We start from the raw sequence: 12,052 nt of genomic DNA on the forward strand, positions 1-12,052 counted from the left end.
GTTTTATAACCCCGAAGACACATGTGAAGTTTCAAATCAATATCTGCATTAGTTTTGGAGATAGTAACTTGCATGTAAAACTTTAACCAAAATTTTCTAAGTCTAAAAGGGGGCATAATTTGCTCAAAATACATGTCAGAGTTATGGGACTTGACCCAGTGAGGTTGGTAATTGATCTAGAAAAAGAAAAAATAAGTTTCAAATCTATATGCCTTTTAGAAATAGCTGTATGTACTTGCACGCAAAACTTTAACCAGAATTTTCTCAGTCCAAAAGGGGGCATAATTTGGCCAAAATGAAGGTCAGAGTTATGGGACTTGCTGCTATCAACTAGTTTTATAACCCCGAAGACACATGTGAAGTTTCAAATCAATATCTGCATTAGTTTTGGAGACAGTAACTTGCATGTAAAACTTTAACCAAAATTTTCTAAGTCCAAAAGGGGGCATAATTTGCTCAAAATACATGTCAGAGTTATGGGACTTGACCCAGAGAGGTTGGTAATTGACCTAGAAAAAGAAAAAATAAGTTTCAAAGCTATATGCCTTTAATTGATGGCTGTATGTACTTGCATGCAAAAACTTAACCAAGGTGTGACGCCGACGCCGACGCCGACGCCGACGCCAGGGTGAGTAGAATAGCTAGACTATTCTTCGAATAGTCGAGCTAAAAAACCCGATTGGATCTTTTTCCAATTTTTAGATTGGAAAAAAAACCTACTGGACTTTTTCCAATCGGAAATGCGTCCGGGCGGATATTTTTCCATTAAAAATGTTGCAAAAAATCCCACTGGATTTTTTAAAAGTTCTCAGGAGACCGCTATTTGATATAATTACGTTTTTATATACAATATATACAATAACCAATTGTTTATACACACTTTGAACAAAAAAAAAAAAAAAAAAAAATGTTTTCCGACCGGAAAAAAAAAATCCAGCACGCCAAAATATGGGGAAAAAGTCCGATTGGATTTTCAAAAATTCCAATCGGACGCCATATATCCGATTGGAAATTTGAAAAATCCAATTGGACACATTTTTTCAATCATCCTTTTTGTACATAAGAAAATTAAAACTAATGCAAAACTATATCATTTATTGCTCATTGGCCCCTAAACTACCATCCAAGCTAAACAGAAGTTTCTAAGTCACTTAGAAATGGTTTTGCAAAGATATCCTGGTGGCTGTTTTTTACAGAGAGACAAGAATTTGTGGAAATAATATTAGTGTGAACTTATCTAAGTCTGTGGATTGAAGATACCACAGAGAAAATTTATTCCCTGTGAATGTTAAGTACTGAACAGTTCACATTTCTGCAGAAGGACTAAACTATAGTCTTAAACAGAAACAAGGAATAATGAAATTGCATATGAAAAGCTTATCTGTTACACTTCAGCTGTCGTTCTAACCTCATCTTTATTTCTGTCAACGTCTTCAAAGTAGTAGGTTTGTGTCGCACATCAACAGTAGAACATTGGACGGTAATAACTGAAGGTGTCTGCAAGATATGCATTTTTTATAAAGTTTTAGTTACACGTTGATAGAGAGGCGCATGCTTTTGAAGGTAGGTGGAAGAACGACAACTCTGTATTAGATAGATCGATGAGGAGCGCTTCTTGCCATAATTTTCAGCAGTCAACAAATATCTTCCGAAGTAAATTTTCTCAAAACGAAATTTGCAAAGCATGCTTGGCTTATTCACTTTTGAAATGAACAAAGAAATGCAAATAAATTTGTTGTAATCAACAGTCATCTTTATGCCCCAGTACTCCGACTATCTAAAATTTCTAAAATGCCGTACAATGTCTTTTGGCAACGATGAATGATTGGACGTGTAAAAACACCGCATTGTTTTAACACTTGCTTGAGTTTTCTGAGTCATAAAGATTTTGAAAGGTTGTTGGGCACGTTACTTTCTGAAAGAATTCTCTTTTTGTGTGTTATAACGAGGACACGCTTGTAGAAAATGGTCCGCTGTTTCGATCTCTCCACATGCAATGCGGACTTTCCACAATTGATTTGAAACATGGATTCAAGAATATAAAAGAGGTCTGTTATATTTGGAAATCATTTATTTTCAAACAAAATCTCTATGAACAACTTTGTAAAGGATTTATGAACGAAAGGAACTTTGCAAATATTGACACTGAATGTTCAATACCATTATTGGTTTATTGACAGAGTCAGATCATCTGGTATACCGTCAAGTGCCGATAGGATCGCAATGTTTTGCAACAGATGCCTCGTGCTGGGAAACCTTGACAGACTTCATAAAAAAAATCGTCACCTCTGCTGAAAAAGTAGTTGCTCAAGCTCCAAAGACTCCTATTTGCCAAAAACCAAGGTGATATTGCTACTGCACAATGCTTTGAATTCGTTGTTTTTCTTCTCTTCTCATTTTTCCTCTACAGAATTGGCGGTTCACGGTCGTTTAGGTATTTTAATTTTTGAAGGTGACATGGGAACTTCTTAAATTTAAGAAAAACATTGCGTGTTCGGGTTTTTGTAAAAAAAATCGCGAGAGTAATAAATAAATGGCACGTTTTTTTTCTGTTTTGTATCACATACATGTAGCTTCTGTACTACAATATTCAAGATTGGAAGAGAATAAGTGCCAGGTGGGTGTTACTTATCAAATGGACATTTTGATATAATATCTCAAAATTAAGACTAACTTTACTCTAAATTTCGGCTTACTACCAACCATATATAGACATACATGTAAAGGTCCTGGTCAGGATCAGGTACCTTTGGGTAGCCCCAGTGGGTCACGTTTGGTAACCGATCAGCAACGGTTCACATTTGAAAAATATGACTCTTTCTACCACGATTATGTCTAACATGCTTCCAACCCATCCCGAACCCCGAGGCAAGGCCGGAGTCGTTATAATTTGGACTTGCATTGGCTTGTAGTATGTTGTGTAAAATATGTCCATTACTTCTTTTTGAGTTAGCGAAGTTGTTCAAAAGAAAGCGCGTAACTAATGTTACTGTATATAAACAAGAGGGCCCTGAAGGCCCTGTATCGCTCACCTGACCTAATTCTAACCCCTGATAACTAGCTTTTCCTTTGATTTGACATAGTGACCTAGTTTTTGACCCTACATGATCCAGATTCGACCTTGACCTAGAGATAATCAAGATTAACATTCTGACCGAGTTTCATGAAGACACAGTCATAAATGTGGCCTCTAGATTGTTGACAAGCTTTACCTTTGATTTTACCTGGTGACCTAGTTTTTGTCCCCATCTAACCCAGATTGGATCTTGACCTTAAGATCATTAAGATAAACATTCTGACCAAGTTTCATTAGGACATGGTCATAAATGTGGTCTCAAGAGTGTTAACTTTTCCCTGGATTTGACCTGGTGACCTAGTTTTGATCCCACATGACCTAGATTCCTAACTAACCTAAAGATCATCAAGATTAACATTCTGACCAAGTTTCATGAAGATACAGTCATAAATGTGACCTCTAAAGTGTTAACAAGCTTTACCTTTGATCTGACCTGGCGACCTAGTTTTTGACCCCACCTGACCCAGATTAAATCTTGACCTTAAGATCATTAAGGTAAAAATTCTGTCCAAGTTTCATTTGGATATGGTCATAAATGTGATCTCTAGAGTATTAACTAACTTTTCCCTTGATTTGACCTGGTGACCTAGTTTTGATCCCACATGACCCAAATTCCAAATTGACCTAAAGATCATCAAGATTAACATTCTGACCAAGTTTCATGAAGATACAGTCATAAATGTACCCTCTAAAGTGTTAACAAGCTTTTCCTTTGATTTGACCTGGTGACCTAGTTTTTGACCTCACATGATCCAGATTCGAATTTGACCTAGAGATCATCAAGACAAACATTCTGATCAGTTCTCATGAGTTTCAAACTAAGATTAGGTCTCTAAGAGTGTTAACAAGCTTTACTTTTGATTTGACCTGGTGACCTAGCTTTTGATTCCATCTGACCCAGATTTGAACTTGACCTAAAGATCATCAAGATTAACATTCTGACCAAGTTTCATAGAGATATTTCATAAATGTGGCCTCTAGAGTGTTAACAAGCTTTTCTTTTGATTTGTCCTGGTGACCTAGTTTCTGACCCCACCTGATCCAGATTTAAACTTGACTAAAGATCATCAAGATTAACATTCTGGCCAAGTTTCGTTAAGATATGATTATAAATTTGGCCTACAGAGTATTAACTAGCTTTTCCTTTGATTTGACCTGGTGACCTAGATTTTGATCCCACCTGACCTAGATTTGAACTTGACCTAAAGATCATCAAGATTAACATTCTGACCAAGTTTCATTAAGATACGGTCATAAATGTGGCCTCTAGTGTTAACCAGCTTTCACCTGGTGACCCTAGTTTTTGATCCCACATGACCCAGATTCAAAAGTGCCCTAAAGATCATCAAGATTAACATACTGACCAAGTTTCATGAAGATACAGTCATAAATGTGGCCTCTAGAGTGTTAACAAGCTTTTCCTTTGATTTGACCTGGTGACCTAGTTTTTGATCCCAGATGACCTAATATCGAACTCGTCCAAGATTTTAATGAGAGTAATATTCTGACAAAGTTTAATTAAGATTTGACCAAAACTGTGACCTCTATAGTGTCAACAAGCTTTTCCTTTGATTTGACCTGGTGACCTTGTTTTTGACCCCAGATGACCCAATATCGAACTCGTCCAAGATTTTATTAAGGGTAACATTCTGAATAAGTTTCATTAAGATTGGGCTGAAATTGTGACCTCTATAGAGTGTTAACAGTCGAACGACGGACGATGACGACAGACACAGGGCGATCACAAAAGCTCACCTTGAGCACTTCATGCTCAGGTGAGCTGATAACGAGAGGACCATGATGGTCCTGAATCGCTCACCTGTCCCCACATTACCCGATTTTCATGAAGATCCATTGAAAAATATGGCCTCTAGAGAGGTCACAAGGTTTTTCTATTATTTGACATAATGACCTAGTTTTTAAAGGCACATGACCCAGTTTTGAACCTGACCTAGATATCATCAAGATGAACATTCTCACCAATTTTCATGAAGATCTCATGAAGAGTATGGCTTCTAGAGAGGTCACAAGGTTTTTCTATTTTATTACCTACTGACCTAGTTTTGACCACACGTGACCCAGTTCCAAACTTTTTCTAGATATCATCAAGGTGAACATTCAGACCAATTCTCATGAAGATCCATTGAAAAATATGGCCTCTAGAGTGGTCAAAATATTCTTCTATTTTTTAGACCTACTGACCTAGTTTTTGACCGCAGTTGACCCAGTTTCGAACTTGACCTAGATATCATCAAGATGAACATTCAGACAAACTTTCATACAGATCACATGAAAAATATGTCTCAAAAGAGGTCACAATGTTTTTTTATTATTTGACCTACTGACCTAGTTTTTGAAGTCACGTGACCCAGTTTCAAACTTGGCCTAGATATCATCAAGTTGAACATTCTGACCAATTTTCATGAAGATCCATTGAAAAGTATGGCCTCTAGAGAGGTCACAAGGTTTTTCTATTTTTAGACCTACTGACCTAGTTTTTGAACGCAGTTGACCTAGTTTCGAACTTGATCTAGCTATCATCAAGATGGACATTCTGACCAACTTTCATACAGATCCCATGAAAAATATGGCCTCTAGAGAGGTCACAATGTTTTTCTATTTTTAGACCTACTGACCTAGTTCTTGACCGCAGTTGACCCAGTTTCAAAACTGACCTAGATATCATTAAGATGAACACTCGAACCAACTTTCATACATATCCCATGAAAAATATGTCTCAAAAGAGGTCACAATGTTTTTTTATTATTTGACCTACTGACCTAGTTTTTGAAGTCACGTGACCCAGTTTCAAACTTGGCCTAGATATCATCAAGTTGAACATTCTGAAAAAATTTTCATGAAGATCCATTGAAAAGTATGGCCTCTAGAGAGGTCACAAGGTTTTTCTATTTTTAGACCTACTGACCTAGTTTTTGAACGCAATTGACCTAGTTTCGAACTTGACCTAGGTATCATCAAGATGGACATTCTGACCAACTTTCATACAGATCCCATGAAAAATATGGCCTCTAGAGAGGTCACGTTTTATTATTTTTAGACCTACTGACCTAGTTCTTGACCGCAGTTGACCCAGTTTCAAAACTGACCTAGATATCATTAAGATGAACACTCGAACCAACTTTCATACATATCCCATGAAAAATATGGCCTCTAGAGAGGTCACAAGGTTTTTCTATTATTTGACCTACTGACCTAGTTTTTGAAGGCACGTGACCCAGTTTCGAACTTGACCTTGATATCATCAAGATGAACATTCTGACCAATTTTCATGAAGATCCATTGAAAAATATGGCCTCTAGAGAGGTCACAAGGTTTTTGTATTTTTAGACCTACTGACCTAGTTTTGCACCGCACATGACCCAGTTTCGAACTTGACCTAGATATAATCAAGATGAACATTCTGACCAACTTTCATACATATCCCAGGAAAAATGTGACCTCTAGAGTGGTCACAAGCAAAAGTTTACGGACGGACGAACGGACTGAAAACACACCTACCTTTCGTGTTCACCATAAATCTGATATCATTTCCATACAGCTTGTGTGTGCTAGAATCCCAATGGCCATGCACAAAACAGCCATTTGATCTTTTTAATTTTTTTTTGCTGGATTTAATGTTGCACCGACACATGATAGGTCATATGGCGACTTTCCAGCTTTTTAATGGCGGAGGAAGACCCCAGGTGTCCCTCCATGCATTATTTCATCACGAGCGGGCACCTGGGTAGAACCACCGACCTTCCATAAGCCAGCTGGATGGCTTCCTCACATGAAGAATTCAACGCCCCGAGTGAGGCTTTTTAACATACACCTATGCTTACTGTTCATATCAGTGACTGTTTTCAAGGGAATTTTGGTATTAAAACAAGAGCTATCACTAAAGGTGATGAATGTACCCCCCGCATGCACTGACACAGTACATCGCAATTTGACGCACACAAGATTGCATAATTATGTGGACTGTATGTATATAGACTGTATGTATACAGTATAGTAACAAAAAACAAAGTCACATAACTATGCAGAATATTTATCTAAAAGAATGTAACATGCACCATGCACAACTAGGGTTGGTACTGATCACTTGTGTGAAGTTTCATTAAATTGTGTGTAAGGGTTTGGTAGATTAGGCATGCACAAGATTGCATATGCAGACTGTATGTACATAGTATGTTAACAAGAAACAAAGTCCCATAACTCTGCAATTTTTGTCGCTGAAAAAACCTAACATGACCCATGCACAACTACTGTTGTTACTGGTCACTTGTGTGAAGTTTCATTAAATTGTGTCAAGGGGATGAGGAGAGATGGTGCGCACAAGATTGTGTCTATGTATATAGTATAGTAACAAAAAAACAAAGTCCCATAACTCTGCAAATTTTTTTTCTAAAAGAACCTAACATGTCCCATGCACAACTACTGTTGGTACTGATCACTTGTGTGAAGTTTCATTAAATTCTGTCAAGGGGATAAGGAGAGATGGTGCGCACAAGATTGCTTCTACGGACAGACGGCCAGACGGAGAGACAGACAGACAACCTGAAACCAGTATACCCCCGCTTACAACTTTGTTGTCGGGGGGTACAATAAGATATATAATATATTTGTTATAGTAAGAAACTTACAATGGAAACCTTCAAACTGAAGTCATCAAACAACAAGAATTTACAACAAACAATTTATTGGCACTGTGAAGAGATTTGTCACAAAATGTGAAATTATGCATGTATGATACAGTGAGAATTAATGTGCACCTACAAGAATCCTGTACCTGTGTTAAAGTTGGATTTTTCCATAACCCTCCCACAAAACCCAATGTAATAATGTACAATTACATGTTGACACCTTTTGGTATATAATCAGATAATTTTTTTTTCTTCGTATTTTCAGTCATTTTTTTTTCAAAGGGCTATGAATTTTGGATTTTAAAGATCAAATAAGTGAGAACTTGCCATCTTCAACAACTTGAAAAAATGGGGTAACCCAACCTCAAAATCAATGAAAAGTAGTGCCCCCAACAATAATGACTTCTGGGTAAGAGGAAAAGTCCAACTTTAGTAGCTAATAAAATTTACTACCTAGAAGCAAAGGCATTCTGAAAGACCTGCTAACAAATAAACGTAACAATATCACTTTGTTTACTGATAATAATATAACAACTATATCTGTGCCATCACATTACAAATGACCAGATTTCATACCTACATTTTCATGAGAAAAAACACCAGTTACTGCCTTAGAAACACTGTAGATTTTATTTACTAATTACTGCATGTATTTCCCTCTCACAAGATCTAGGCCTTCTGGTTTATTTTTAGAAAATTTTTGGAAGATTTCCCTATATACAATCAAGTAACCCCAGGGGCTGAGTAAATTTGACCCTGGGGGGGTCCAGATTTGAATTTTTTTTGTAGAAGTCTACTAGGCAATGCTACACGTCAAACATCTAAGATCTAGGCCTTCTGGTTTATTTTTAGAAAAATTTTGAAGATTTTCCTATGTAAAATCAAGTGACCCCTGGGACGGGGTCGATTTTGACCCCGGGGGTCATGATTTGAACAGATTTTGTAGAGGTCCACTAGGCAATGCTAAACGTGAAACATCTAAGCTGTAGGCCTTCTGGTTTATTTTTTGAAAATTTTTGAAGATTTTCCTATGTAAAATCAAGTGACCCCTGGGCCGGGGTCAATTTTGACCCCGGGGGTCATGATTTGAACAAATTTTGTAGAGGTCCATTAGGCAATGCTACATGTCAAATATCTAAGCTGTAGGCCTTCTGGTTTATTTTTAGAAAAATTTGCAGATTTTTCTATGTACAATCAAGTAACCCCATTGGGCGGGGTCAATTTGATCCCAGAGGTCATGATTTGAACAAATTTTGTAGAAGTCTACTAGGCAATGCTACATGTTAAATATCTAAGATCTAGACCTTCTGGTTTATTTTTAGAAAATTTTTGAAGATTTTCCTATGAAAAATCAAGTGACCTCTGGGGTGGGGTCAATTTTGACCCTGGGGGTCATGATTTGAACAAATTTTGTACAGGTCAACTAGGCAATGCTACACGTGAAATATCTAAACTCTAGGCTTTCTGTTTATTTTTAGAAAATTTTTGAAGATTTTCCTATGTAAAATCAAGTGACCCCTGGGGCGGGGTCAATTTTGACCCTGGGGTCATGATTTGAACAACTTTAGTAGAGGTCCTCTAGGAAATGCTACTTGTCAAATATCTAAGCTCTAGGGGTTCTGGTTTTTGAGAAGAAGATTTTTTAAGATTTTCCTATGTAAAATCAAGTGACCCCTAGGGTGGGGTCAATTTTGACCCCTGGGTCATGATTTGAACAAATTTGGTAGAGGTCCACTAGGCAATGCTTCACACCAAATATCTAAGCTCTAGGGCTTCTGGTTTTTGAGAAGAAGACTTTTAAAGTTTTTCCTTTCTGTTGCCATGGCAACCAGAGTTCTGCATGGATTTCAATTCTTTGAACAATTTTTAAAGAAGACCATCCAAGGAACATCCCTGTGAAGTTTCATCAAAACTGGCCTGTTGGTTTAGGAGGAGATGTTGTTTAAAGGAAAGTGTGGACGGACGGACGCCGGACGGACGGACAGACGCCGGACAGTGAGCGATCACAATAGCTCACCCTGAGCACTTTGTGCTCTGGTGAGCTAATAAGAAATACATGTGTTATAAACCTGCAGAAACTAATTTTGAGAAATTTTATCTAATGGTCCATTTCACATGAGGATTTTAAACAGCTATCATAAATAAAAATATTATGCATAATTCAAAGACTAATAGTTCAAAACAGAGTTCAAAATTTATTAACATTCTTAATATGTAAACAAACAAGGGAAACAGACCAAGGGTACTATGTAAGCAGAGGTTTAATAACAAATACAAAGGACCAAGATGGCCCTAGGTCACTCACCTGAGTAACACACCATAACAGTATAAACATTATTTACATAGTGATTTCATGGAGACAAATATTCTGACAAATTTTCATTAAGATTGGACCAAAAAACGTGGCCTTGAGTGTAAACAAGTGTTTTCTTTGACTTGACCTAGTGACCTTTTTTCTTGCCCCACATGACCCAGATTCGAACTTATCCAAAATTTCATGAAAACAAACATTCTGACAAAGTTACAGGAAGGTTAGAGCAAAAATTGGCCTCTAGAGTGTATACAAGCTTTTCCTTTGATTTGACCTAGTGACCTAGTTTTTGATCCCTATTGACCCAGATTTTAAATCATCCAAGACTTCATGATAACAAACATTCTGACCTAGTTTTATAAAGACAAAATCAAAATGTACCCCTAGAGTGTAAACAAGCTTATTCTTTGACCTGGTGACCTAGTTTTTGACCCAACATGACCCATATTAAAATTCATCCGAGATTTCATGCCGACAAACATTCTGACCAAGTTTCATGCACATCAAATGAAAAATGCAGCCCCTATTGCATGCATAAGGTTTTTCTTTGATTTTAACAGGTTACCTAGTTCTTTGACCCAGATGATCCAGATTCAAGCCTGGGCTAAAGATCATCAAGATCAACATTTTGGCCAAGTTTCATGAAGACAGGGTCATAAACGTGGCCTCTGGAGTGTTATGTAGCTTTTCCTTTGATCTGACCGGATAACCTAGTTTTTTGAGACCACATGACCCACATTCACAACTGACCTAGTGGTTATCAAGACAAACATTCTGACCAATTCTCACGAGTTTCAAACTTCAACTGTGGACAGTGTTAACAAGATTTTCCTTTGATCTGGCCTAATGACCTAGATTTTGGCCCCACATGACCCAGTTTCCAACTTGACCTAGAGAACATTAAGACTAACATTCTGACCAAGTTTCATCAAGATTACGTCACAACTGTGGCATCTAGAGTGTTTGAGTTACAACTATGGCATCTAGAGTGTTCACAAGCTTTTCCTTTGATTTGAACATGTGACCCAGTTTTTGACCCTACATGACCAAGATTTGAACTTGACCTAGAGGTCACCAAGACAAACATTCTGACCAATTCTCATGAGTTTCAAACTTAAATTGTGGTCTCTAGAATGTTAACAAGATTTTCCTTTAATCGGGCCTTATGACCTAGTTTTTGATCAAACATGAAGCAGTTTCGAACTAGAGCTAGAGATCATCAAGACAAACATTCTGACCAAGTTTCATAAAGACTGAGTTACAACTGTGGCCTCTAGAGTGTTCACAAGCTTTTCCTTTTGATTTAACTGGGTGACCTAGTTTTTGATCCCACATGACCCTGATTAAAACCTGAAATAGAGCTCATCAAGACAAATATTCTGATAAAGTTTCATAAAGACTGAGTCACAACTGTGGCCTCTAGAGTGTTCACAAGCTTTTCCTTTGATCTGGCCTAGTGACCTACTTTTTAATCAAACATGATCCAGATTGGAACTTGACCTAGAGATCATCAAGACAAACATTCTAACCAAGTTTCATAATGACTGAGTTACAATTGTGGCCTCTAGAGTATTCACAAACTTTTCCTTTGATTTGACCTGGTGACCTACTTTCTGAACCCACATGAACCAGATTCAAACTTGGCCTAGAGATCATTAAGACAAACATTCTGACTAAGTTTTATAAAGACTGAGTCAAAACTGTGGCCTCTAGAATGTTAACAAGTTTTTCATTTGATTTGACCGGGTGACCTAGTTTTTGATCCTATATGACCGAGATTTCAACTTGACCTAGAGGTGATCAAAACAAACATTCTGACCAACTCTCATGGGTTTCAAACTTTAATTGTGGTCTCTAGAGTGTTAACAAGTTTTTCCTTTCATCTGGCTTAGTGACCTAGTTTTTGACCCCACATGACCCAGTTTCGAACCTGACCTAAAGATCATCAAGACAAACATTCTGACTCAGTTTCATAAAGATTAAGTTACAACTGTGGTCTCTAGAGTGTTCACAAGCTTT

The sequence above is a fragment of the Mercenaria mercenaria genome, chromosome 17, assembly GCF_021730395.1.
Source record: "Mercenaria mercenaria strain notata chromosome 17, MADL_Memer_1, whole genome shotgun sequence".
Lineage (NCBI taxonomy): Eukaryota > Metazoa > Mollusca > Bivalvia > Venerida > Veneridae > Mercenaria > Mercenaria mercenaria.